Source organism: Phyllobates terribilis, unplaced genomic scaffold (genome assembly GCF_046119375.1).
Source record: "Phyllobates terribilis strain yellow unplaced genomic scaffold, ASM4611937v1 Scaffold_4__5_contigs__length_816908805, whole genome shotgun sequence".
Lineage (NCBI taxonomy): Eukaryota > Metazoa > Chordata > Amphibia > Anura > Dendrobatidae > Phyllobates > Phyllobates terribilis.
In genome coordinates, this window is record NW_027362764.1 from 130,864,767 (window position 1) to 130,892,120 (window position 27,354).

Consider the following 27,354-nt stretch of genomic DNA (forward strand, 5'->3'; position numbering starts at 1 on the left):
CAAGGCACAGCGATTTATAAAGTAGCTTGGGTAAAGCAGTATAGAGCAAATAGGTAGCTAAAACTGTCCCTCAGAACAGCAGCGTCCTATCCCTAACTGAATTCACAGCAGAGTGAGCCCAAAATGGTGGCGGCGGCTTTTATAGTGCATCATGACATCATTTCAGCAGCCAATCACAGCCATGCCATTAGTTAACATGCCTAACATACCACAGGATGTGCCCACACTTCTTAGGATCCTCATTGGCTGAATAAAATCACACTGGCTCATTGCATTATGGGAACTTCCGATTCCGGTATTCGATATTCTAAAAGTATCGGAACTCAGTATCGGAATTCCGATACCGCGAATATCGGTCGATACCCGATATTTCAGTATCGGAAAGCTCAACACTACCCAGGATCTTTTATCAAATTCAGTGTGCAGACATAAAATGTGTTGCTATGAGAAGATCTGGGACTCGTCCTTCATTTTGCAATATTTTATTAAGGCTCAATACATTTTTATTAAACCATTACATGCTTGTGAAATCTGTATTTTCCACTGTTGAATTAAACAGGGAAATTGACAGCAGCAAAAGCATAAGTAAATGTGGTGATGGTTATCTGTACACAATGCAAGGTGTGAACCTGGCAGGTGGCCGCATCTGAGCAGCTTTTTTTGTTGACAGCTGTAGGAGATTGAGGAGATGTAGATGTACTCAGATTAGTCAGGCCAAAGATCAGGGTCACAAGTGCAGGATTAAGGTCCAGCGACAAGTCAAGGGTCAGCGTCAAGAGAGCAGGTTCATAATGCAGAGTCAATCCAAAGACTGGCTGAAATCACTAAATCACCCAGACTTTGTATGGCCTCTGAACTGGCGCTGGATGGTTTAAAAGACAGAAGACTGGTTCAGACTCAAAAAAAACAGAAGAGGTAACACGGGAAACATGGACAACGGTAATCCTCAAGAAATGTTAAACTAGTGCTCCGCACAGTGTCAGGCTGTGCTACCGTGGAGCAATCAAAGGAAACAATTCCACAGTCACCAGTTCTAATTGTTCAGAACATTTACTCATTTTTTTATTTGAAGTACTAGCTGTACCCAGTGACACGTTGCTGTGGCTCAGTCTGGTTAAATGGAAAAGAAAGAAAAGAGAAAGTTCACGTTTCTAAAATATTTAATTTCACAATGCTTGTGGGTATACAATATTTTTTTTGTTCCATTGTCTGTGTAGATATAGAGATTGTCTGGTTTGCCGACTCTAGAATACGCAACATATAATTGTCCATGTGAGAAGCAATCCGTGTCTAGATCGAAACCGCACAATTCTAAAGATTGGCCCTGAGCTTTGTTTGATTGCAAACGGCAATCGAATTGGGAATTGCAATCTTTTAAATTAAAATGGCATATCCGTTGGAATCATAAGAATACGAGGAATGAGGACATCTTCACCTTAGATGGGTATAGCGTGTGTTGTCAGGGATTGCTAGTTATGCAATTCCCTAGTATAGAGGGAATGTGACAGGAGGGGGCACAGAGATGAAGGCAGGCGGCAGAGGAGGAGGGGTGATCCGCTTGACATGTCCTGGGCCAGATCACAGCGCGTTCCCGCCGGTGGCGCAGTGGAATTTGCACTCGCTCGCTATCTGCTCACTGCTACGTGGCTCGGGCCCATCTCAGCACCCAGAGCGGAGGCCGCGGCCTGCGCCTCTCCATGCAGCCACCCTCTTTCCTTCCCTCCCTCCCCCGCTTGTTTTTGCGCAGTCAGAAATAAGACCCACCTGCCGGAGAAGAAGAAGCTGCAGCAGCAGCGGTGCCGGAGAGCACAGGTGGCCGCCTCTCAGGTGGTGGTGGTGATGAGCAGCAGCGTCTTTTGGCCTCGAACAGACAGTCTCGTCATTCCCCTTAACCCCAACACCACGGGGGACAAGAAAGGAGCAGAGTACAGGCAGCGTCTGGGGCGAATGATGGAGAGGAAGAAGGGTTTATGAATGAGATGTCACTAAGGTGGAGAATGCCGGGCGGGCGGGGAGAGTCAGCCTGGGACTGAGCTCGTAACACCCCCCTCTCGCTGTTGCTTTTACATCCAACAGCTGTTATATAAAAACATAGTAGGTATATAAAAACATGCATGTATTGGAATGCAACGTTGTGTCAAAATTTCAAAGCAATCTGTCAAGAACTTTTGGAGACTTAAGATTTTGAACAAACAAACATTTACATTTTTATTTATATACATACATCTCTGATGCATTTAAAAACAGCAATTCCCGTGTCCTCAAGTTTTGTTTGGAAGCTTGACAGCTTTGCTAAATTTTCCACAAAATTCTATTTCTGATTAACAAAATTTCCACAAATCTCAATGTTGGAAAGCTTGTAATTATGCAGTAAATACATGTGGAGGAGAAGAGAGAGAGAAAGAATCCTGCTGACAATTGGAGCTGACACTGTACAGAAGCGAGACAGAGAGAGGACCGCACTGACGATAAGAGCTTACACCTTACAGAAGAGAGACAGAGAGAGGCTCGCACTGACCATATTAGCTTACACTCTATAGGAGAGAGAGGACTTTGCTGACCATAAGAGCTTTCACTTTAAAGAAGAGACAGAGAGGACCGCACTGACCATATTAGCTTACACTTTATAGGAAAGAGAGGACCTGGCTGACCATAAGAATTTTCAGAAGAGACTTACCTAGTGACTCTGAAAATAGAAAATGACTCTGCCGTACAAACTGTGCTCCACTGGGAACCGCTGATCTGTGATGGCCCAAGTTCTGACCACCACTGTACAAGATATGAAAATTCACCAGATGTCATAGCTGCAGAACATTATGGGAAGGGTTAGGCGGAAATGGTGTCAAGCACATTTTTAGGGGGTTTTTGCAAACTGCAAATCAAATCTCAAAGCGAAATCCAGTTTCATTCAGCAGATGTCTTACAGTCCTGTCACAAACATTGACTGCCCTTTTGTTTTTGTTTTTTTGGTGCATTTAGTTTTCATGGCATTTGGCTTTTTTAACTTTTTTTTTTTTTTTGCCTTAACCCCTTTACAGCCTATGGCGTATTCGTACGCACCAGGCTGTCACCCCCTGTTCAGCGCGGGCTCCGGCTCTGAGCCCACACTGAACTGGGCATATGTCAGCTGATTCTTACAGCTGACATGTGCCCGCAACAGCCGAGGGTGGAATCGCGATCCACCCGCGGCTGTTAACATGTTAAATGGCGCTGTCAATCTCTGACAGCGGCATTTAACATCGCCACGCCAGAAGCGCGTCACTTACCCCACCCATCGGTGACCTCGTCACGTGATTGCGGGTCACTGATGGGTGGGCATGACAACCCTGGGTCTGCAGCAGACCCCAGTGGTTGTCATGTGCTGATCGCTATGAGCGCCACCTAGTGGTCGGCGCTCATAGCACAGGAGCATTTCTACTACATAGAGGTGATCTGCTCATCACCTCTATGTAGCAGAGGCGATCGGACAGTTGCTGCTTCTAGTCTCCTATGGAGACTATAGAAGCAAGCAAAAAGTGGAAAAAAAATGTTTTTAAAAAAATTTAAAAAAATATAAAAGTTTAAATCACCCGCCCTTTCGCCCCATTCAAAATAAAATAATAACCCCCCCCCCACATACACATATTTTGTATCGCTGCGTTCAGAATCGCCCGATCTATCAATATAAAAAAAGAATTAATCCGATTGGTAAACGGAGTAACGAGAAAAAAATTCTAAAAGCCAGAATTACGTTTTTTGGTCGCCGCAACATTGCAATTAAATGCAATAACGGGCGATCAAAACATCAGATCTACCCCAAAATGGTATCAATAAAAACTTCAGCTCGACGCGCAAAAAATAAGCCCTCACCTGGCCCCAGATCCCGAAAAATGGAGATGCTACGGGTCTTGGAAAATGGCGCCATTTTTTTTTTTTTAGCAAACTTTGGAATTTTTTTTCACCACTTAAATAAAAAAGAACCTATACATGTTTGGTGTGTACGAACTCGTAATGACCTGGAGAATAATAATGGCAGGTCAGTTTTAGCATCCAGTGAACATGGTAAAAAAAAAAATCTGTGGTATTGCACTTTTTTTGCAATTTCACCGCACTTGGAATTTTTTTCCCATTTTCCCATACATGATATGGTAAAACCAGTAATGTCGTTCAAAAGTACAGCTCATCCCGCAAAAAATAAGCCCCCACACGGCCATATTGACCAAAAAATAAAAACGCTATGGCTCTGGGAACAAGGGGAGCAAAAAACGAAAATGCAAAAACGGAAAATCCCAGGGTCCTTAACGGGTTATGTCTTCCCTGGTTTACCCAAATCTTTTACTTGCAACAAATTTTACACACAGGTGACGGGACAACTAACATCTTTTGGCACACTCTATGTTGGATTTCACTGTTAGGTCAAGGTCCCATTATCAGTATTTGGTCAGTATTTTTTCTGAGGGGGAGACAAAACCAGGAGTGGGTGATAAATGCAGAATTGGTGACTTGTTTCTATTATACCTTTTCTCTGATTATTCCTCACCTGGTTTTGACTCCCACTCCAGAGAAAAAATACTGACTGAATACTGACCAAATACTGATAGTGGCCTTAAAGTGAGAGTGTCATCAGAAAATGACCCTTTGTTTAAATTAGATTTTTGTGTTAAATATATATATATTTTATTTTGGCTGCGTTTTCACTCTACATTTTAATTGTGTTTTTATAGAGCTTGTAATGTTTTTTTTTCTGTGTTTCTCAAATACATAAAAAATCCATGTGTTTTTACAGGAAATTGACATATTTTTGCATTGTTTTTGGCATGTGATTTTCACAAGTGAGACATTTTTTCAAATGAATCTCACCTGCAAAAACCGGATTGCTAAAAAATGCAGCAATGCACTTTCGTGTGCGCATATGTGTAGTGAATAGTGATGAGCGAGCACTAAAATGCTCGGGTGCTCGAAGCTCGGGCCGAGCACATCGTGATACTCGGGTGCTCGACCCGAGCAACGAGCCCAATGTAAGTCTATCGGAAACTCAAGCATTTTTCTGGCGTTCCCCCCCCGGTGGTCTGCGGAAGGTCAAAAATTGCAAAAATCGATGGGAACAGTGCTCAATGAAACATGTCAGGCAGGTAGGCAGAATATATAGGCAGACAGGCAGGCAGGGTATATAGGAGGGTGCATTGAAAACATAGCAGGGCACTCAGAACACATTAGTGCCTCCGATTTTCACGCACCCGTCTCTTTAAAAAAGCCGGCAATTCAGCAGCCGCATACAGTTATAACATCGGTACCCAACAATTTAGAACAGAAAGAATAGAGCATCACACACAGATGAGATAGATAGAAACATGTCAGTCACATATATAATGAGTACAGTGACAGTGTTGGTTACTGTACTTGTCATTTAGTTTTAAAATAAAGGATTTATAAAAAAAAAATTGGAGTGGGGTCCCCCGTAATTCTAGTCTCAAGTGGAGGTTAAGCAGACGGCTGGGGCAGATGTTTGAAGTCTGGGAAGGGGGTAATACCCACGGAGCTTCCCAGGCTACTAATATCAGCCCCCAGCTGAATACCTAAACCCCCAAAAAAATGACGTAGGGTCCCCTGTTTTAATAGCTAGCAAAGGCTGATATTAGTAGCCTGAGAAGCTCTGTGGGTATTACCTCCTTCCCAGGCTTCAAACATCTGCCCCAGCCATCTGTTTAACCTCCGCTAGAGACTAGAATTATGGGGAACCCCACCCCAATTTTTTTAAAATAAATCCTTTATTTTAACACTAAATGACAAGTACAGTAACCAACACTGTCACTGTACTTATTATATATGTAACTGACATGTTTCTATCTATCTAATCTATGTGTGCTGCTCTATTCTTTCTGTTCTAAATTGTCGGGCACCAATGTATGCCGCTGATGAATTGCCGGCTTTTCATGTTTCACTGTGAGCACTGTTCCCATCGATTTGGGCAATCACTGTAATGTCACAACCAACATGGCTGCGGCATTACAGTGAGTGGCAGGCAATCCCTGCATGTCGATTGGCGCTCTAAATAGCGCCAAGCATGCAGGGAGGAGACCCGAGCTCTCGCCCGAGCATCGCGCAAATGTAGCACCCCGAGGGCTCGGTTGCTACAGAGGTATTGCATCTCATCCAGATGTGCGGTATCTCACTTCCAGATAAGGATGGAGTGTGGATCAGGACCCGACACCTGCATGCATTACACCACATTTCCAGGGGGCAGGGCGACCGATATGCTCCAAGTAGAGCACGACAGTCCCTGTCCCTGGCTGGAGTGGGGGGAGGGAACACCGAGGAAGGGGGAACCCTGTAGTGCATAGGAGGGAGAGAGCAGTTCCTGGGTGCACCTAGAGGGAGGTATAAAAGGGGGGCACCATCTCAGAGACAGGGTAGAGAAGTTGAGTACAGACAGAGAGAAGAGGGAGCAGGAGGTGGGAGCAGAGGCTCTGCATGGGCTCGCCCCGCAGGCAGGCCTAAGAGAGAGGCCGGAGCCTGGAGGAAGCAGAAGGAAGGAGAAGGAAGGAAGAGGAGCGGAGGAGGCTCCAGGAACAAGGAACGAAGGGACCCCAGGGGTGTGGACCGGCGAGTCGCCACCACACGCCCGAATCTACCTGCGTAGGGGGGTCAGGCCAAAGGGGGAGACCGGTCCCCGAAACTAGTGGAGGCGGGGAACTACGCTCAGCTAGAAACCGGAGGCTGTGACATTTCATGTGGCACAGCCCCTCGCTACACCCGCTAGGAAGGCACCATATAGGGTCAGGGAAACTGGCGCCAAGTTTACCAGAGAAGGCCCGAGGCAGCCGGACAGAAGCGAGGTCACTGGCGGGGTATGACAGGCCAGAGAAAGGACACACAAAGGGGGTCCTGTGAAACGCTCCAAAGTTATCTGGGAGTAGGCCGAGCCCCTCACCTGGTGAACACAGTGCAACGAGGGACGTTATGACCAGCTGTAGTAACGTGGATAAAGAACTGTGAGTAAATACTCTGGACTGCATTACAGGACTCTGTGTTGTTACTGCTGCTCCGGCGCACCATCACCCCCAACATCTCCACTTGCTGCCCTGAGGCTATACTCCTCCCGTGGGGAGTTATACTATTTCCTGCTGCACTCACAACACCAGCCTCAGCGGTCTGCTTTGCAGCGGCGGTTCATCCTGACCGCAGTCCACGGGTGGCGTAGTCGGACATTTAATATCATAAAAACCACATAAATAGACTGCCATTAGAGTTGACCACCCTGAGCCACGGGACCGGGTCCCCGCCACACGAGGACTACAACCCCCAGCATCCGCAACGGGTCCGGTTCCGGGTATCCCCACACACGCGCGGCCCAGGGGGCGTGTCAACTTTTGGTGTAGTCGGCAGGATTTCGTGCCCGCCACCAACGGGTACTGCGTGCCTGAAAAGAGACTGTTTCACTGTATTGAATATGGCGCCCGCCCCAGCAGAACGGATGCCATAATGTGCGCGCCAAAAGACAACAAGAAGCCACCTCCCATCGTGGGCCAGGTCCCAGAATGGCGCCAAAGACGGAGCCCACCCCCAACAGCCATGGGTGCGGCTGTAGAGATGTCCATCAAAGTTGGGGGGCTGCCCCTGAGAGTGATTGTCAGAAGATGGCCCCAGGACCACCCCCAACGGGGGCGGAAGGAGAAGAAAACCGGGGGGCAGGGTGTGGTTTGGATCAGTCTCGGCAGACTACACCAGGAGATGGCAAGCAGCACCGACTCCAGCACCCTGACGGGTGGCTTGCTGCAGGCCATCGAGGCCCCGTACAGCCTCAGGGAACTGATGGTGCAGCTCCCTGGAGAAGACCCGGAGTTCCTCCAAACTGCGTTGGAGGATTTGGACCGGAGGATGGTCCAGGCGCAGCGGGAAGCTGTAGCAGAATGGAGAGAGGAGATGGCCCGGCGGGTCGCGGCCCAGCAGCACGAGACGCCGCCAGCACCGGCCAGCGAGCCAGCCCCTGAGGACGAGGAGCGTAGGCTGGAAGCTGAGAGCAGCGCAGCCCTGGAAGCAGGTAAGGGGGAAACCCCTGCCACCAGCCCTAATGCCACCAACCTGCCTCTGGACCCTGTCGCGGAGCCAGACGTTCCGGGCGTCCCTGCGCCTCCCCCGCTCCCGCCGCCGGCGCGCCAGCCCCAAGCTGTGAGCACCGTCGCCGGATCAAGCCCCAGGCCATGCCCCCTGACCGCGGGTGCGGTCGGAAGTGGCCCGCTCCAGGCCCGGTCGCAAGGCCTGACCTCCCCAGGCGCCTCCGAACCGCGTACGCCCCAGGTCCCAAAGCCACCACCCCTTGGGACCGACCTGTACAGCCAGCTCGCCAGACCTGATGGAGAGCCGGTCCCCGTACCAGAGGGATGGGTTCACCCCAGTCAGCGGAAGAACCTGTCCGCAGAGGCCGAGGCTCTGCTTGCTCCGCTCCTGCCCGTGCCACAGCCTGTTGCCATCCCCCAGCTCCCAGAGGAAGAGGTCCAGATTGAGTGGGACCAGACCGGGGAGGATCTGCGCAGGAGACGCGGGTGGCCGCAGCTCGCAGGCAGGAGTTCTGCGAGTGGGAAATCAGGCAGCTTGAGAAGGAGGAGCGGGCGCGGCGCCAGAAGAGGGAGCAGCTGCAGGCCCGGAGCGCGGAGGAGAAGACACGAACCCGCCGAAACCCCCAAGCTGCACGCGGTCCTAAAATTGCTGGGACCGTAGTAAAGTTCCACCAAGAGAAGGGGTGGGGGTTCATCCGGGACTCAACCACAGCCACAGACCTCTATGTTGACAGGAGGGATGTGGAAGGTCATCTGCCAAAGGGACACCTGAAACGGGAGTTGTTCCCGGGAGATCGGGTAACATACACCCGGCATCGAGGCCTGAAAGGGTGGTACGCCCTCAATGTCCAGCGGGTAGAGGAAGAGCACTACCTTGAGCACTGCTACCCAGAGGACCTGGACGGGTTTGAGGACTACGAGGAGGAGGAGAGTCGACAAGGACATCGCTACTAATGGGCGACAACCTATTGTATATAGTTACCCGCCTGGGTGAAAAAAGTTAAAGGACATGCCGTCTTCCGGAGTATGAGAAGTTTGCCGGATTACAGAAAAGTTTACCCGGTTAAGGGTTGTTGTGAATGTTTGAGTGTCTGTTAAAAGTTACCCGAAGAGGGTCTGTGAGCAGTAGCCAGCTGAGGACTGGAAGCAGCAACTTTTGTGAACTATCCGGCCGAGGACTGGGAGCGGTCAACTTTGTAAATAATTGCACTTCTTAAAGTGCCCCCTACTGGTTTTATAAGGAACTACAACAACTGACCTCAGAACAAAAACCCGTTAGAGGTGGCCGAAGATGAGGTCCAGCAGCTAGATCAGCTATGCCCTGCAGCCACCCCAGGGCCTTCGTTGAGGGTTTACGAACGGGTCCCTCATGTTCAAAAGTTTTGCCAAGTTTGCACCTTAAAAAAAAAAAAAATGGAGACCTGATCGCAAGTTGCACCGCGGCCAGTACAAGAGAGTCCACTTGAAAACGTTTTATATGAAAAGTTTTATATACCGAAATGCTTTGTATGATGCTTTACATGATATTTGATAAAAGAGTTCCCGTGATATTAAAAGTGCACTTATAATGTTGAAGAGAGAAAATGTTTCCCATAAAGGGAAGTGATATGCAGTTGACAGTTAAAAAAAAAAAAAAATGTTTGCATGTCCTAATGTGCACTGTCTTTTACTCTGTTCCAGCCCGCGGACGTGCTGTGATTTACCAGGGGGGAATGTAGCACCCGAGGGCTCGGTTGCTACAGAGGTATTGCATCTCATCCAGATGTGCGGTATCTCACTTCCAGGTAAGGATGGAGTGTGGATCAGGACCCCGACACCTGCATGCATTACACCACATTTCCAGGGGGCAGGGCGACCGATATGCTCCAAGTAGAGCATGACAGTCCCTTTCCCTGGCTGGAGTGGGGCGAGGGAACACCGAGGAAGGGGGAACCCTGTAGTGCAAAGGAGGGAGAGAGCAGTTCCTGGGTGCACCTAGAGGGAGGTATAAAAGGGGGGCACCATCTTAGAGACAGGGTAGAGAAGTTGAGTACAGACAGAGAGAAGAGGGAGCAGGAGGTGGGAGCAGAGGCTCTGCATGGGCTCGCCCCGCAGGCAGGCCTAAGAGAGAGGCCGGAGCCTGGAGGAAGCAGAGGGAAGGAGAAGGAAAGAAGAGGGGCGGAGGAGGCTCCAGGAACAAGGAACGAAGGGACCCCAGGGGTGTGGACCGGCGAGTCGCCACCACACGCCCGAATCTACCTGCGTAGGGGGGTCAGGCCAAAGGGGGAGACCGGTCCCCGAAACTAGTGGAGGCGGGGAACTTCCCTCAGCTAGAAACTGGAGGCGGTGACATTTCATGTGGCGCAGCACCTCGCTACACCCGCTAGGAAGGCACCATATAGGTTCAGGGAAACTGGCGCCAAGTTTACCAGAGAAGGCCCGAGGCAGCCGGACAGAAGCGAGGTCACTGGCGGGGTATGACAGGCCAGAGAAAGGACACACAAAGGGGGTCCTGTGAAATGCTCCAAAGTTATCTGGGAGTAGGCCGAGCCCCTCACCTGGTGAACACAGTGCAACGAGGGACGTTATGACCAGCTGTAGTAACGTGGATAAAGAACTGTGAGTAAATACTCTGGACTGCATTACAGGACTCTGTGTCGTTACTGCTGCTCACGCGCACCATCACCCCCAACATCTCCACTTGCTGCCCTGAGGCTATACTCCTCCCGTGGGGAGTTATACTATTTCCTGCTGCACTCACAACACCAGCCTCAGCGGTCTGCTTTGCAGCGGCGGTTCATTCTGACCGCAATCCACGGGTGGCGTAGTTGGACATTTAATATCATACAAATCACATAAATAGACTGCCATTTGAGTTGACCACCCTGAGCCACGGGACCGGGTCCCCGGCACACGAGGACTACAACCCCCAGCATCCGCAACGGGTGTGGTTCCGGGTATCCCCCAGGGGGCGCGTCACAAATATTCGGCGAGCTCCGAGCATCTCGAGTACCGAGATGCTCGGGCGAGCACCGAGCAGTGGTGAGCATGCTCGATCATCACTAGTAGTGAATAAGTGTATATGTTCACGCCTATAATTTGTAATCTATAGAAGTATTAGTTATAAACTGTAGGAATTGCCTTTTTTTTTCTTTTCCACTGCACTTCGAATTTTTTTTCCTGTTTTCCAGTACATTAATGGCGTCATTCAAATCTACAACTTGCCCCACGAAAAATAAGTTCAACAGAAAAATAAAAAAGTTATGGGCTGTCTATTGCATGGAGAATCCCATTTTAAATGAGTTAGTCCCTTTTGTAAAATAAAAAAACGTTATACTCACCTCCCGTACCATTAATATTATTTCACATGAGCTCTGCTGCCAATCAGCGACTGCGGTTGCCTTGCTTTGCTCTCACTTCTTCTGCTTGTCCGAGAGAAGTAAGAATGCTGCATCCCAATAGCAGCCGCTGATTGGCTGCTGTTACACACGGCGGTTGCACACACAGATTCGCGGACCCACTGTGCCACAGGGCCGGGCTTACCTAGAAGGGCGTAGCCAAGCGGCTACCAGTTGTTCACTGGAGCTCCAGATGGTGGAGTCAGGCTTGGCTGCAGGTAGCCACCAGGTACTATGCAGTCCCCAGTACTGCAGCTGCTGACCCTAGGGTTCAGGTACACAGACACGGATATGGACTCAGACTCTTTTCAGACTAATAGGTTCTAGATCCTCTGCAGAACGATTGCTGACATGGACTCGGGCTCCTTTCAGAATAATATGTTCAGGATTCTCAGGCAGAACGGTTACCGACACAGTGAGACAGAACTGATTCAGGTACCACCGGAGTGGCTTCAGGATATACAGTAGGTGCCGCCGATGCAGCTACAGTGTTCGCAGACACGGAATACATGTATAGGTACTGGACGCACAAGGATCAGGGACTTCGGGTTCAGGACTGGCCGAACTAGGACCAGGGACTTAGGGTTTAGGACTGGCTGCGCCAGGACCAGAGATTTGAGTTCAGGACACTGGCCACACCAGGACCAGGGGACCTCACAACTCAATAGGATACTACCTCACTCATTAATGATTCACTGTGTTGCTTGGCACCTCCCTATTCTACTATGTGCACGCTGCCCCTTTAAGAGCAGGGGAACGCGCACTAGATGCGCCGCTGTGAAGTGCGGTGCCCACAGCACATGGAGGAAGGAAGCATGACGGAGGACCACACCGTGCAGCCGGGGCAGTGAGTATGTCGGCATCCCTGCATGGAGGGGGAAAGGGAGCCATACAGGGGCGCTGGCAATAGTGTTACAGCTGCAGCGCTCATGTGGCATAACAATTCTATTCGAACCCCAGCAGACCCGGCATGGTACGGGAGGTGAGTATGTGTTTGATTTATTTTTTTTATTGCTTCATTTAAAAAAGGGTTGTCAAGATAGTTGACAACCACTTTAAATACACTGGAATGGAGTGTATGTGCATTTATGTATAAAAAACTGTGTTGTCAACTTCTTATACTTTATAGACAAGAAATAAACAGTTTGAAAGCAGTAAAGCTTGAAGTGACTCTCTGTCGTGTATTAGCTAGACAAGAAGTGATTGCACGTTACTGTTTATTTATTACCTTTATTTTATACTAAACAGTATATGTTGTTCGTCCCACGTGATATTTCTGTGGACATCTGCACTCATCCTACTTTTAACTCCCTCTTGTATATTAACCATAGCTGAGCTTGTCATGTGTCATAACTTATAGTATCAAAGGTTTTACATAGGACTGCAGGCAAACCTACCGCATTACCTTCCCCAAGGGTCTTTGTAGTGAAGCAAAACCGATACAGCACAAAGAGTTAAGTCACAAGTTCATCTGTTCTGGAAGTAAATTAATGTTCACCGTGTCTGTAATGATTTACAATTACATGTCTATATCTTAGAGAGTCCACCTCTCGCTAACACGTCACTCACACATCTCCCAGGTAACCTAATGACTCGCAGGAAGGTCCCTATTGTGACTGTTGCTGGTATCCATGGAAACCTTTTTCTTTCTCACATTCGGCAAAGTTGTTGGGACATTTTCTGAAAAATATGAACCATAATCGCTACCTGGGGGTTAGTCTAAGTATAGACAGACGGCCAGCGCTGTCTGTTACACGGGAAGAAACCCTATTTATAAATCTGTCTTCCTATTCTTGGAGGGAAATATAAATATTGCAATCTAGGAATTTTAATATTTTCAGAAGCAAAATTAATCTCATCGAGTCCTGAAAGGGTTTTCCAATCTCACAAAGTGATGGTATAGAATCTCCGGGAAGCCTATGAACCTCGGAATGATGGCGACTCTGAGCTGGTGAAACGCTACATCCTCATCGGAACACTACACCTGGAAATAAATAAAGTGCAACTGTTGTTTCAGGAGAACTTGCAGCAGAAGGTCTGTGTCTTCCTCTAGCTCCTCCCTCTCCCCCTCTCCCCTCCTTACCGCTCCATAGAACTTTATGAGAACCAACTGCCATCTCAGTAAAGGGAAAGTCTGTATTCACTGAGGACAGATTTTGGTTGTGAATTGAGAATATTGAGAATGAAAGATCAGTCCAGGAGGAGAAAGAAGTGGATTTATTTACTAAGTATATTACAAAGTTTCTTATTGTGATGTGTACTATTGATTTATGAAAAAAGAAAATTAAAAATACGGTTACTCTTTAACTGCTTGTAGTTGGGCCTGCAGGCTGGTACGCATCGTGCGCACATACCCTGATTCTCCCTGTAGAATAAAAATACATACATTGTACACAGCAGTGTATTCCTATCAGATTCTGCAATACAGATTAAGTACATGGAATTCTGCTTGTTACATCACTAGAGCTTGTGGCTCAGCACACTAAAGCTCCCATCTTTCTGTGATGTGTGAAGGTTTGTGAGTTTAAGACCTGAGTAGACACTAAGAAAAAAAATTAATATGCTTATTATTTTTAATACTTTTAGTCTGCATTACCACGATCAGGAACATCAGCGCTTTGGATGCAGGGTATTCTTGCTGCGTCCAAAACCCTGCGTTATAATTATGCAGGTAAATCCGCATGTGTTCACTGAACCATGTGGAGTTACTGCATCTAATGACAATCTATTGTGGAAATTTCATAGTGGAGACCAGCGTCACTGCAACAGAAATTGACATGCTGCGGTTTGTAATTCCGCGACGCTGGCGAGTTTATGCAGCGCAGGTGAGCTGTGTCCAAAAAGCTGCCATTACGGAGCGTGGGCTTATAGCCTTATAGGAACATGATAAATATTTTTCTTCACCTCAGTATACAGGCAACATAAAAATACATTGTTATATATACAATGTATTTCTATGGAGATGTATACTCTGCTGCTGATTTCATAGCAATGTAGAGTCAAGATAACCAAAATCTCTTTGTCATTATGGGCTGTAGCTCAGTGGTTAGAGCAAACAGCCTCTGAATGTTGGGATGCATGTTGTGGTACTGTGATTGTGAGTTCAAATCCTGGGTGAGACTGGTGACAGGAAGTGTATATTTAATCTAACTTATGCACTAAGAAGAGATGACTGCCTCCTACTTGGGAGCGATGAAAACGTTGGAGAGAGAGATTAGTATAGAAGCTGGGAGAACAGCTGTGACGGGACAGTCCCACCAAAAACAGGACAGTTTGGAGCTATGCCTGCACTGATCAGCTGTTACAAGCTCCTGTGGCAGAGGGATTTAAAAACATGCAATAAAGCTGCACTGCACCCCTCAATTCAATATGTAGTGACCGTTCCTGGGTAATGCATAGCTGAATGGAATAGGAGCTGCTCTGCATTATTGGCAGCGGCCCCTACACATTGAATGGAGTGGAGTAGTGCGGCTCCGTTCAATGTGTTTACATCCAGCCAGCCATGGAGCTTGTAACAGCTGATCGTTGTGGGTGCTGGGTGTCGGACCTCCACCAGACTGGTGATGACCTGTCCGCTGCGTAGGTCATTTATATTTTCTGAACTGACAAACTTTTTAATCTCCCAGCAATCAGTCGCATCTTCGAGAAATGTGTTTCTATTATACTTTTCCTCTGATTGATCCACTACAGATTTGAGCTTACATATACTGATGTAAAATACTGACCAAATACTGATCGTGGGAAGGTGGCCTTACAGCCAGCCACAAGACAGTGAGGAGGAGGGAACATGGCTTGGCTACTAAGATACAGAGTTTTATTTATACAAATTTTAATTTTAATTGTAACATAAGACAAAATATAGTCAAAGATTATGAGAAGTTTCTGGAAGATATTGCTGGGATATCTTAATTTTTGTGCCTTTTTTGTGGTTTTCAAAAAAATCTGTCACGTGTTTTTTGCTTCCCCATCTGAGACCTTCATGGTGTAGGGGCAGAGACCCTGATTTCAGCAATGTGTCACTTACCCGCTCTGTTTGCTACAGTTTTGATAAAATCACTGTTTTATCTGCTGCAGATCTAGCATGCTGAGCTCTGTATAACCCCGCCCACACCACTGATTGGCAGCTTTCTGTGTACACTGTGCATAGGCAGGAAGGTGCCAATCAGTGGTGTCGATATGCTTATACAGAGCTTATGAATATGGGGGACTACATGGCAGCAGGTTTACTAGTCGTCTTGTGATAATTTTCCTGCTGATAAAACTGTGATTTTATCAAAACTGCAGCAAGTAGCCCAGTAAATGACACATCGCTGGACTCAGTTTCTACATTATGTGGCTCTCAAATTGAATGGCAAAAACCTGATGCCTGATTGATAATGGAGGAAGTCAAAAGTATCCAATGAAACTGTATATTAAGATAAAAGAGGCTGGAGCCATTGGATTGTTGTGACTTATTCTATTTGAATGTAAACACCTTTGAAAATTTTAATCAAAAAGTTAAACAGTTTGTCTATTATTTAGATATTGATAGCCTATTATTATATATAGGTGATTAATATCAAATAATGGGGGCCCAATACTCGACACCCCCACATTCAGCTAGTTGATTGGGGTGTTGGATGTCGGACCACCAACAATCTGATATCAATGACTTATCTTAAGGATAGACAAACAAAATATGAGTAGCAGACAAACTATTTGAATAAAATGACCACTCATGTTCATATAGCAGACAGCATGACCCAGGATGGCTTGTAGAGGGGGGTTTCCACTACAGTGATATTGATGACCTCTCCACCACTGCTGGGTTGACAACATTTGAAAGGTGGGGGTCCTACAACTGGTACCCCATCAATCAGCTGTTATCAGCTCCGGAAGCATCCGAATTTAAACAGTGAATGAAGAGGAAAACCACAGCTCCAATCACTGTTTAGTGGCCATTACAGGGTACTGCAGATCAACTCCTATTTATTGATATTTCTGTAATTAGCTTTGAAATGAGTATTTATTTTAGTATATATGATTTATTAACTTTATATGGTTACTGGCATGTCTTATTGCATGTTCTAATCATAGATCTATGACAATAGTAGGTAGCAATGTTATGTTAGTAAAGGGTGCACATCACATGATCTAAGTTCATGTGACTTTTTCTTCTCGTTTGCTGCTGTCAATCCTGGCTTCCTTTCATCCACACATTACTTCTGTCCCCATAACATGCCTGTCTATATTTACCAAGGGCCTATGGTAAATTATGCACCATTCGGATCAGCATCATCGATTGACTCTACTTTATTCTGGATATTTTTTTTTTATATGCAAGTGGGTGTTGCAATATCTAATGTCTATATGGAAATCCATAAAATATATATATTTGAGTATCGTTTATTAAACCTGTCTAAAAGAATAACTGTTTTTGTTGTTATAGCAGCCAATCACAGTCCAGCTTTTATTTCTTAAACATCTGCGATAACATGAAAGCTGAAGTGTGACTGGTTACTAAGGACAGTTTTTCTTTTAGATAGTCTTGAGAAATTGTTTTTATACATGTTTCTGGCCGAAGCAATGGGGCTTAGTTATTTACATTTATTTACATGTGTTTTTTATATCCAACACCCACTGAGTATAAAGGGAATATATTATTAAGTGTTGATACATTATTCTGTTCAGGTTATTATCGATAAAAAAATTCAATACAATAGTGCAGTTTTCACATTGACCATTAGAGCAGACACGCTAAGCTGACGCCTCCTATTCGGTGTAACTGACTTGTCTGCTTTGCTGTACAGACTAGGAGAGATTGTGCAGAGTCATCTCATTATCGCTACAATGTTATCGTTATGATTTATTAGCTTTATTGATTTAATATCTAGAGTCCCGGATGAGACAGGATATCACTATCATTTATATACACTATACAAACTGCTCTTGCTTCCTTCTGTTACTCCCTGGTTTCTAGAGGAGAAAGCTGTTCTCCATCCATCTCCTGCTGAAGGCTAAATTGATTTGAGTGTTAAAATTATTGGATTAATCTTGGACCAAAAGTGGAAAATCTGTTTTGTTTACTAGCACACTGGCTACAACTGGTCTGTGTGGGGTCCAATAATGGGAACGCAGCTAAAAGCTGTGTAAATCTATTGATATTTATTTGCCAATTAACTTCTATCCATAACAACTGCCACAAAGAACATATGCTCTTCTGCACTATAGCTATACCATTACCAGTGTGTGTCTTCACCAGTTTTAATTACTTCATGTCATAGGACGTAATAGTACCTCCTATGTCAAGTACAGATATTTTGAGCAGGCTCAAGAGCTGAGTCTGCAACATATGTGACAGGTGCCAACTGTGTTTTACAGCCAGCACCAGCCATTAATAGCAGCAACAGGAGCTCGCTCCAATCACTGCTGTTAAACCATTTAAATGCTGCCGTCAATTTCTGTCATCGAAAATCTAGAATCCTAGATCCCAAAACAGACAGAGTTATGGTGAGTAACAGTGTGACATTCATTGAGGATCTAAATGAAGACACTATGATTTCACTGGAAACAAAAAATGAGAAAAATAGCAATGATATAGCAGAAGGAATATCTGATGAAAAAGAAGTTGAAATTAATAAAAAACAGAATACTGAAAGTGAAGAGAAACAACTACAAACAGACACAGAACCAAGATGTTCAATAAGAGAAAACAAAGGAAAACCACCAATACGCCTTTCATACAAGGCAAGTACAAGTAAAATTTATTAGCCTACCTCTTGGGAAGACATATCTCAACTTCCTGAAGAAGAAGCCAATAAATGGATAGAGGCAACAGAAATAGAAATAAAATCCGTGCATGACTCAAAAACATGGACACTAACAGAATTACCAGAAGGAAGAAATGCTATAGGATGTAAATGGGTTTTTAAAGTAAAGTACCGAACAGATGGTACGGCTGAACGATACCAAGCAAGACTCGTAGTTAAAGGTTATTCTCAAAAATACGGAGAAGACTACAATGAAACATTTGCACCAGTTGTCAAATATACCCGCTATTCCCCGGCCTCTCCTCTCTGTCAATCTCTTCATTGCTCAGAGACTGCAGTTCAAAACCCTAACCTTGGCATACAAAGCCATCCACAACCGGTCTCCTCCATATATCTCTGACATAGTCTCCCGTTACACACCTGCACGCAACCTCCGATCCTCACAAGATCTCCTTCTCTACTCCCCTCTTATCTCCTCCTCCCATAATCGCATACAAGATTTCTCCCGTGCTTCCCCCCTACTCTGGAACTCTCTACCCCAACACATCAGACTCTCTTCGAGCATGGAAACCTTCAAAAGGAGCCTGAAGACCCACCTCTTCCGACAAGCCTACAACCTGCAGTAACCACTGCTCCACCATACCGCTGTATGAACAGGTCTAACCTCACCTACTGTATCCTCACCCATCCCTTGTTGATTGTGAGCCCTCGCGGGCAGGGTCCTCGCTCTTCCTGTACCGGTCGTTGTCACATTGTGTTCAAGATTATTGTAATTGTTTTTGCTATGTATACCCCTTTTCACATGTAAAGCGCCATGGAATAAATGGCGCTATAATAATAAATAATAATAATAAAATACTACAATAAGAACTTTGTTTGCAGTTGCAGCAATGAAACAAATGGAACTGAAACTTCTGGATGTAAAGACAGCATTTTTGAATGGAAGTTTAACAGAAGATATTTACATGCAACAACCTCTAGGATTCAAAGATGAAAGTAACCCAAACATGGTTTGCAAATTACAGAGAAGTATATATGGTTTAAAACAAACTGCTAAAGCGTGGAATGATAAAATCACGGAGGTGCTCACAAATGAAAAATTTAAAAGAAGCAAAGCTGATCCTTGCCTGTACACAAAAAGACTAATGGACAGATGGGTCTATGTACTCATATATGTTGATGACATTTTAGTTTGTTTTGAAAAAGAAAAGGATAAAGAGGACATACTAAAAATCCTGAATCAACATTTCGAGATCAAAGACTTGGGAAATGTGAAACAGTACTTAGGAATACAGATAGAAATAGAAGAAGATTGAAGTTTCCTCCTTGATCAAAATCACATGATTCAAGACATAACCGAAACATTTGAATTGAAGGATGCAAAACCAGCAAAGTCTCCAATGGAAACGAATTATCTTAAAGAGATGAGCAGTGAGAAAAATGTGTTACCAAATAATGAAGAGTACAGAATGGCGATAGGAAAATTACTGTATCTAGACTGTTACAAGGCCAGACATTGCAGCAGCAGTAGGAATTCTGAGTAGAAAAGTATCCAAGCCAAATAAAGCGGATTGGAATGCTGTGAAGAGAGTAATACGTTATTTGAAAGGAACCAGCAATGTTAAACTAAAACTGCCAACAAGTGATAAATGCATTTTAACTGGATACGTTGATACAGATTAGGCTGGAGATCCAACTGACATAAAATCTACCAGTGGCTATCTTTTCTTTCTCTCAGGTGGACCATTTAGTTGGACTAGTAAAAAACAATCAATAGTAACAGAAGCAGAATATGTTGCAGCAGCACATGAGAGTCAAGAAGTTCTATGGTTAAGACAATTGCTAACAGACCTAGGACGAGCACAGTTGGAACCAACAAAAATAAATGAGGACAATCACCTAGGACAAGCATAGTTGGAACCAACAAAAATAAATGAGGACAATCAGGAATGTCTTGTTCTTGCTCAGATGGAAAGAGTTAACCCAAGAACCAAGCACAGTGATGTGAAATATCATTTCTTGAGGGACCATCAGAAACAAGGAATGGTGAAATTAGAATATTGTCCAACTGAAGATATGACAGCGGACATTTTCACAAAGGCATTAAATGCTGAAAAACATCAGAGACTAATGAAGAAATAAGGTTTGACTGAATAAGTCCTTACTGTTGAGAAAGGGTGTTGGTATATGCAACAGTTGTGGACTTCTTTGTTTGTGTGAAGGAGGACTTTATGCTGATCTGACAGTAGATGGCGATGTTATGTAAAGTTTCCTTGTTTACTGTATTGTAAAAGAAAAAATTCTCTCTTGTACTTTCTGTTTTGTTCTTACTTCCTGGAGCAGTACTGTGTGACTGTGTGTTTTTTCCTTTACCTCATGTTCTGAAAAGTAAAAGATTGTTATCCCATGTATTCTGCTCTGTGAAGTTTTCTACTGCAACTGTGGGTATCCAGAAGCTGTGCAACAATAACAGCCCACCGAGTCTTGTGTCCTCTGGGGAAGTGATCCAATCCAACCAACTCTCAGATAACTTGGGTGCACTTGATCGGGACCCCCTTCTTGTGTACCTTCCTGGGTCATCTCTCTGCGCTGGCTCTCGCCCTCCTGCCCTGCGCCTCACACACAGTGTCCCAAGCCAGTGGCCCTGGGCCTTGTCGGGCGACATCCTCTCTGTCCCCTTGGTCCTATATGGCCGCCTGTCAGTGAATGTGTGTGGTTTTGGCTACGGCACTTAGAGATACCGCAACCACTGGTTTGCTAGCTGAGTCCTGCAGTCCTCCACTAGTCTGGGGCCGGTCTCCTATTACGACCTGATCCCTTCACGGTCGGCGTGAACTCGGGCGCACGGGTGGACTCCGCACTTCCCGTGCCCCTAAGATCTTTTCTCTGTCTCTGGAGCCCTTCTCTCTGACTCCCTCGCTCCTCTCGTTCTTTCTCTTACTGGGCCCCTCCGACTGGACCCCACTCCTCAACAGTCCTTTCTCACTCGTGCTCCTAGGGCCCTTCTAGATCTTTCTACCTTTCCTTTTATACTACCTGTCATGAGACCCATGTCACTAACTGTCACTCTACGTGGTCCCTTCTACCTTCAGTCCTTCCTTCAGTGCTCCCCTAAACTACTTCCTCCACCCACCTCCTCTACTTAGTTCCATCCTCCAGAAAGGGACAGGGACTGTGCTCTCCCTCAGGAGAAATCTCGCCCTTCTCTACTGGAGTGATGTGGTGTTGGATGTGGGTGTGTGGGTCCCGGGTAGTGCTCCCTCCTTACCCGAGAGTGGAGTACCACACCTCTGGCTGAGATGCAGTACCTCTGTGGTGACTGGACCCGCAGGGGCGCCACATTCCCCCCCCCCCCGTTAAACACAGCACGTCCGCTGTCTGGAACAGAGTAAAAAAAAAAAAAAAAAAGAATTTAAGACTTGCAAATTTTTTTTAGAATGCTCTAACAGATAAATACCAGTAAATAAATAACTTTTCTTCCCTTTATGGGAGGCACTTCTTCTTAAACATTACATATAACTACCGGGTATATAAAACAATATTAGATTACTTTAAATAACATTCTTTCAAATATAAAACACTATATCACTTTAAATAACACTTTTTCAAGCAAGACTTTTTCAAGACTTTTTCAGGGATCTCAGTGTTTCAAGTGCAATATGGGGGACCCGTCCTAAAACCCCCAATGTAGGCCCTGGGCGTGGCTGCAGGGCATAACTGATCCACTCGTTGGACCACGTGTTCGGCCACACCAACGGGTTTTTGTTCAGTGTCCTATACAACCAACAAGAAGCACATTAAGAAGTGCCAACTTTGTACAATGAAAGTTTTGGCTGTTCACTGTCCACAACCTTAACGTCTTTTTCTATCTGGGTACTAATTATTCCTTATCAACACCTATCTGGATTACTTTCCTTTGGAGACACTTGCATGGCCTGTATGGTTTTGGTTAATGTAGCCACACTTTTGGTCAGCTCCTGGACCTGAAGGCGTAGGTCTGCAGAGGGGTCATTATCTAGGGTCTGCGCATCAGCCTCCACAGGTGCGGGGGAAAAGGACGCCGCCTCCTGGTAGTATGTGATAGCTGGGCGCTGGAAGGGTGCAGTGCCACTTGGGGTTGATTCTCGCAGCACCCGGATGGCCCGGTCTTTAAATTGCGCAAAGTCTAGATTGTTACGGATCCGGGTGGTGGAACCTCTGTGCTGCGGTGCAAGGAGGGACCAGAGGGGCGTAACTAGGTATCAACTCGGACCGACCAAGGTCGTACGGCGGCTCAATCGACTCTGTGACCAGGGAAGGACCGAGCAGAGGGACCAGGTGCTATTCTGGAGACCGACCTTGTATGAGAGCAGGTGACTCCCACGGGTCAGAAGGCAGGGACTGACCGGTACGGCAGATGAGCACGGCAGGCAGGCTGACGGGTGATCCGGGCAGACGGACTGGCAGACACAGCAGGTAAAAAGCAGGAGCCTCCACGTAAGCGGGCTGGCAGGCACGGCAGGTAACAGGCAGGTGCTTCCAGGTAAGCAGGCGGGCAGAGCCCATAGACAGACTGGCGGACTGGACTGTAGACAGACTGTCGGCCTGGAGAGTAGACAAGCTGGCGGACTGGACTTCTAGTCAGGCTGGCGGACTGGACTTGTAGTCTGGCTGGTGGACTGGACTTGCAGTCAGGCTGGCGGACTGGACTTGCAGTCAGGCTGGCGGACTGGACTTGTAGTCAGGCTGGCGGACTGGACTTGTAGTCAGGCCAGCGGGCTGGACTTGTAGTCAGGCTGGCGGGCTGGACTGGTAGTCAGGCTAGCAGCGGGACCTGAGGGCTGAAGCAGAGTAAAGCACACAAAGCTACAACCTTGCATGGGCACCTCCATTTTTTAGGAGGTGCCTTTTATATGAAAGGTCCTCCAACAGAGGCAGGAGCGCCGGAGGACGCCGGGCAGGGAGCGCGGCGGTAAGTGGGATCAGGGTTTTGCAGAGCCATAATGCGCAGCTGTGTCCGGTGAGCGTTAGACAGGAGCCCCTCAATAAACTGTTCGGTTAACAATCTGTCCTTGTCTCGCACACTGTCGGGGTCTACCTGTTTCATGGCCCGCAGCGCCTCCTGCAGGTTTAGAACATAGTCCCGTAAATTGTCCTGCACCCTTTGTTTGCACCCGTATAACTTCATTTTAATCTCCGCTTCTGTGCGGATGTCAAAGGTATCCTTCAACCTGGCCAGAATTTGCTTAACAGTTCTTTTGTCCCTGCCCAGCCAGGACTTCACCTCCCTCTGGGCTGCGCCGATTAGCTGGCCTATAAGGATGCTGGCTTTTTGCTTCTCAGACAGGGGGTACACTTCGAAAAAACCATGCACTCTCTCCTCAAATTTGCTTAGGGTGTGCGACTCCCCTGAGTATGAGGCAACCAAGCCGCCCCTGAGATATATGGCATGGATAAAGGCATTACAGTTGCTGCGGCCGCGCCCACAGCTGGAACCTCTTCTAGGTTGGGCATCTTCCTCCCCCCTAGTGAACCTCAGCCAGGTCCTGGGTTTCTGCTGGCGTACCAGTCTGCTGCTCTGCAGGCGAGAGGGATCGCTTACCCGGCGGTTCTGGATCGGGGCCTCCTGCTTCCCCCCGGCTGACGTCAAATGATGCGATTATACAGTTCAACAAAATCTATGGCACACAGTACCCGGTTATACCGGGCTACGACAATCCTGTTCGTGATGCCAAATTGACGCATCCCCTGGGGCCCTGGGGTATTTGGGAGCCGTGCCGGTCAGTTCTATTGGGGTAGTCACGGTGGTGTGACCTGGTCCGTGGCCCAGGGTGGTCAATAAATAAAGAAAAGAGGGGAATAAAGTTTTGGGGATAAAGTTTCGTGACGCCACCCGTGGTATGCGGCTATAGGTGGCCGCCGCTGCTGTTCAGATCCACTGGGGCCGTTGGTGACGCAGCAGAGATAGTTCAGCTCTCCATGGGTAGAGCTAGGCCTCAGGGCAGTTAAATAGGAATTTTTGATGTTGGTGGTTTAGTGCAAGGCAGGTGACGCAGCAATTAAGTCAAGGACACAGCGGTGTGCAGTCTTCAAGTGTTTACTCACAGTTTTTACGGTGCTCCAGGTTACAACTGCTAGCCATGTTATAACAGCCCACCGAGTCCTGTGTCCTCCGGGGAAGTGATCCAGCAACTCTCAGATAACTTGGGTGCACTTGATCGGGACCTCCTTCTTGTGTACCTTCCCGGGTCATCTCTCTGCGTTGGCTGTCGCCCTCCTGCCCTGCGCCTCACACACAGTGTCCCGAGCCAGTGTCCCTGGGCCTTGTCGGGCGATGTCCTCTCTGTCCCCTTGGTCCTATATGGCCACCTTTTCAGCGAATGTGTGTGGTTTTGGCTACGGCACTTAGAGATACTGCAACCTCCGGTTTGCTAGCAGAGTGCTGCAGTCCTCCACTAGTCTGGGGCTGGTCCCCTACTGCGACCAGATCCCTTCACGGTCGGCGTGAACTCGGGCGCACGGGTGGACTCCGCACTTCCCGTGCTCCTAAGATCCTTTCTCTGTCTCTGGAGCCCTTCTCTCTGACTCCCTCACTCATCTCGTTCTTTCTCTTACTGGGCCCTTCTGACTGGACCCCACTCCTCAACGGTCCTTTGTCACTACGGTCCTTTGTCACTAGGACCCTTCTAGATCTTTCTACCTTTCCCATGTGACCCACGTCACCAACTGTCACTCTACGTGGTCCCCTCTACCTTCAGTCCTTCCTTCAGTGCTCCCCTAAACTACTTCCTCCACCCACCTCCTCTACTTAGTTCCATCCTTCAGACAGGGACAGGGACTGTGCTCTCCCTCAGGAGCAATCTCGCCCTTCCCTACTGAAGTGATGTGGTGTTGGATGTGGGTGTGTGGGTCCCGGGTAGTGCTCCCTCCTTACCCGAGAGTGGGGTACCACACTTCTGGCTGAGATGCAGTACCTCTGTGGCGACTGGACCCGCAGGGGCGCCACACAAAAAACTCATACAGGTCAATCAATGGAAAAATAAAAAAGTATAGGTCTTGGAAAAAAAACAAATGGGGTGAAATTTTCTACATTTTTCAGCACTCTGAAAAGCAAATTAATGTTTTCATTCAAACCTACAATCATCTCACAAAAAACAAACTCTCATATGGCTATGTTAATAGAAATATCAAAAAAAGTTACTGGACAGTCAGACTTCTGTAGAAATCGGTCCGAGAATGGACCTCAGTGTATGGCATGGGTATCCCAACCCGAGCTTGACAACTTCATATATTTCACTTAGGCTTTCATGTCTGGGTCAATAGACTTGTGGCCAATCTGTGCATTGCGGTCCGATCTCGGAACACTTTGTACTGACGTCTGAATGCGACCTTACAGAAAGGGAGGAAAAAAAACAAAAGTGCAAAAATTAAAAATGGCCTCTAAATAAAAAAAAAAATGCCAAAATTGCTATTTTTCACTGATCGTACTATCCACCAAAAATTACATGTACAACAACATCAACGAGTCAATAAAAACATCAGCTCAGAGTGCAAGAAACTCTTTTATAGCTCAATCAATGTGCAGGTTTTAGAAAGTTTCTAATTTTTCTGAATTAAAATTAAGATATTAAAAAATATTAAACATATTTGGAGGAATAATAAGCACATAGGCGAGGATTGCTTGGCGTACCTCGGACGCCAAGCCTGTACAAAATAGAATTGATTAAAGCGCTTTTCTCTGCAATCAGACCTCTACTATGGGCCACACAGGTATGTATAGAGTTACTTTTCTATACCCTGTATCGCCATAGTAGAGGTCTGATAACTCCAAAGTGGTGACAGATTAACTTTAAGTACACAGTGCTATATAATAAGTCGATTGCAATATATTAAGAGGGTAAAAACTTTGATGGCAGAGCTTCTTTAAAGGGGTTTTCCCACAAACAAAGTTAATTTTAATTAAAATTAACACATCCAATTGTGGAACTTATTTTTATTCCAAGATCTAATTATTAAAATGTACTTTGTTCGTGGGAAAACCCTTTTAACTATGTACTGTACTGTGAGCATAATATGTATGGGGAACTTACTGTATTCGCTGCTGTACCATACAAGCTGTGATCTCACTACAGGTTTCTGTGTGATTTTAAGAGATAACTATCAGTCAGTACATGTCTCACACTGGTAACGCCTCCTTTCATGTAAAATAAGCTCTGGAGGCAGACTCTCCTGGAGATCAGTGTCCAGCCCAAAGATCTCAACAGCTCATTTGCATATAATAAAAACGTGGATTTCTCTAGAATAAAACAGATCGCAGATATCAAGGTATCATTTTATTCAGCTTCCTATGACCTACATGCCCATATAGACGTCTTAGAGAGTTGATTCTACTGACAGATTCCCTTTAAATGTCTTACCCATACAAATAGATTGATTGCTGTGCAGACTACCTTTAGTAAATTTTCAATGTCTCATTTTCGTGTTGCACGTTGTACTGCTTCTGTGATATCTGCTTTATAATAAAGATGAGACAGGATTTTCCGGTCCCTAATGGGTTTCTTTTATTGTATTTTTGTAGTATAATAGGTCATTAAAAACCTCAAAGTTATGCCCTCATGTACACAAAACACAAAGCCTTGTCCTCAGGAAACTTACCACTGCCTTATACTCAAGGCTTTAGAGACAATAACTTTTCAGTAATGGGTTTTGTGCGGAATTAAGTAGAGTAATATACTGTACAACACTTACTGGATATGTATTAGTCTGGAGCCCAGGATATCTTTGTGCATTGGTCTTCTTTTCAACATAAGGAAGAAAAATTCAAAAATTCACTATATGAATAAAAGTATTTCAGCACCTATATACAGTATTACATCTACAGTAGCTTTTATGACTTTCCATTCTAAATCCATGGACATTAATATGGAGTTGGTCTTCTCTTTGCAGCTATTACAGCTTACACCCCTCTGGGAAGACTTGTTGTAAGTCTATGGGGAATTTTTCTTCTTCATACAGAAGAGTATTTATGTGATTAGACAATGATGTTAGATGAGAGGGACCGATTCTGCTCTAGCTCTTCCCAAAGACATTCAATGGGATTGAGGTAAGGGCTATATGCGGCTAGTCACCTAACCAAACTCACCCAACCATACCTTTATGGACCTTTCCTTATGCACTGGGCACAGTCATGCAGGAAGAATAAAGGGCCTTCCC